We start from the raw sequence: 2,481 nt of genomic DNA on the forward strand, positions 1-2,481 counted from the left end.
GGATAGGGGTTGGGCGAAACTCCCTTGAAAGTGGCACTCTGAAAAAATTTCCAAGTTTGGCTGACTTAGAAAAAATTCGAGAACCAGGATGAGGAGGGGGAAAATGTGGCCAGTCAGGCCGACCCGAAGTGCCTCTTAGGCGGATAGGGGTTGGGCGAAACTCCCTTGAAAGTGGCACTCTGAAAAAATTTCCAAGTTTGGCTGACTTAGAAAAAATTCGAGAACCAGGATGAGGAGGGGGAAAATGTGGCCAGTCAGGCCGACCTGAAGTGCCTCTTAGGCGGATAGGGGTTGGGCGAAACTCCCTTGAAAGTGGCACTCTGAAAAAATTTCCAAGTTTGGCTGACTTAGAAAAAATTCGAGAACCAGGATGAGGAGGGGGAAAATGTGGCCAGTCAGGCCGACCCGAAGTGCCTCTTAGGCGGATAGGGGTTGGGCGAAACTCCCTTGAAAGTGGCACTCTGAAAAAATTTCCAAGTTTGGCTGACTTAGAAAAAATTCGAGAACCAGGATGAGGAGGGGGAAAATGTGGCCAGTCAGGCCGACCTGAAGTGCCTCTTAGGCGGATAGGGGTTGGGCGAAACTCCCTTGAAAGTGGCACTCTGAAAAAATTTCCAAGTTTGGCTGACTTAGAAAAAATTCGAGAACCAGGATGAGGAGGGGGAAAATGTGGCCAGTCAGGCCGACCTGAAGTGCCTCTTAGGCGGATAAGGGTTGGGCGAAACTCCCTTGAAAGTGGCACTCTGAAAAAATTTCCAAGTTTGGCTGACTTAGAAAAAATTCGAGAACCAGGATGAGGAGGGGGAAAATGTGGCCAGTCAGGCCGACCTGAAGTGCCTCTTAGGCGGATAAGGGTTGGGCGAAACTCCCTTGAAAGTGGCACTCTGAAAAAATTTCCAAGTTTGGCTGACTTAGAAAAAATTCGAGAACCAGGATGAGGAGGGGGAAAATGTGGCCAGTCAGGCCGACCCGAAGTGCCTCTTAGGCGGATAGGGGTTGGGCGAAACTCCCTTGAAAGTGGCACTCTGAAAAAATTTCCAAGTTTGGCTGACTTAGAAAAAATTCGAGAACCAGGATGAGGAGGGGGAAAATGTGGCCAGTCAGGCCGACCTGAAGTGCCTCTTAGGCGGATAGGGGTTGGGCGAAACTCCCTTGAAAGTGGCACTCTGAAAAAATTTCCAAGTTTGGCTGACTTAGAAAAAATTCGAGAACCAGGATGAGGAGGGGGAAAATGTGGCCAGTCAGGCCGACCTGAAGTGCCTCTTAGGCGGATAGGGGTTGGGCGAAACTCCCTTGAAAGTGGCACTCTGAAAATATTTCCAAGTTGGGCTGACTTAGAAAAAATTCGAGAACCAGGCTGAGGAGGGGACCATCTGGCAAGGGAGTCCGACCTAAAGTGCATCTAAAGCGGATATGGGTTGGTCGAGCCTCCCTTGATTTGCCCTGGAGCTCCCACGTCTTAAAAAGGTCTCTCCTATAATTGTACACCAACCATTTTGAGGTTTGGGTGCAAACCTCTCGAATGGGGGGACTCGGTCCCCTATCTACAGCGCCCCTAATGACGACAGGTGGTACTGCGCCCCTGGTAGCCCGGCCATTGAAAATGAATGGGCCCATTCATTTCAATGGGGAATTTCGACCCCTGGTTGCCCGCCATTCATTTCAATGGGGAATTTCGACCCCTGGTCGCCCGCCATTCATTTCAATGGGGACTTTCGACCCCTGGTTGCCCGCCATTCATTTCAATGGGGGATTTCGACCCCTGGTCGCCCGCCATTCATTTCAATGGGGGATTTCGACCCCTGGTAGCCCGCCATTCATTTCAATGGGGGACTTGGACCCCTGGTAGCCCGCCATTCATTTCAATGGGGGACTTGGACCCCTGGTAGCCCGCCATTCATTTCAATGGGGGATTTCGACCCCTGGTCGCCCGCCATTCATTTCAATGGGGGATTTCGACCCCTGGTAGCCCGCCATTCATTTCAATGGGGGACTTCGACCCCTGGTTGCCCGCCATTCATTTCAATGGGGGATTTCGACCCCTGGTCGCCCGCCATTCATTTCAATGGGGGATTTCGACCCCTGGTAGCCCGCCATTCATTTCAATGGGGGATTTCGACCCCTGGTCGCCCGCCATTCATTTCAATGGGGACTTTCGACCCCTGGTTGCCCGCCATTCATTTCAATGGGGGATTTCGACCCCTGGTCGCCCGCCATTCATTTCAATGGGGGATTTCGACCCCTGGTCGCCCGCCATTCATTTCAATGGGGGACTTCGACCCCTGGTTGCCCGCCATTCATTTCAATGGGGGATTTCGACCCCTGGTTGCCCGGCATTCGTTCCTATGTGGCGGGGGATTTCAACCCCAGGTCGCCCTCGTGTGGTTCTTTTTGGCGCAGCTGACGGGCTCCGCTGCTCATGGAGGTTTGCTAGTGGAGGATAACCCCCTGCCTGGGCAACTCGAACGCCCGGCATTCGTT

Source organism: Leptonotus elevatus, unplaced genomic scaffold (genome assembly GCF_054856555.1).
Source record: "Leptonotus elevatus isolate MCC_2025b unplaced genomic scaffold, RoL_Lele_1.0 HiC_scaffold_242, whole genome shotgun sequence".
In the NCBI taxonomy this organism is placed as follows: Eukaryota; Metazoa; Chordata; class Actinopteri; order Syngnathiformes; family Syngnathidae; genus Leptonotus; species Leptonotus elevatus.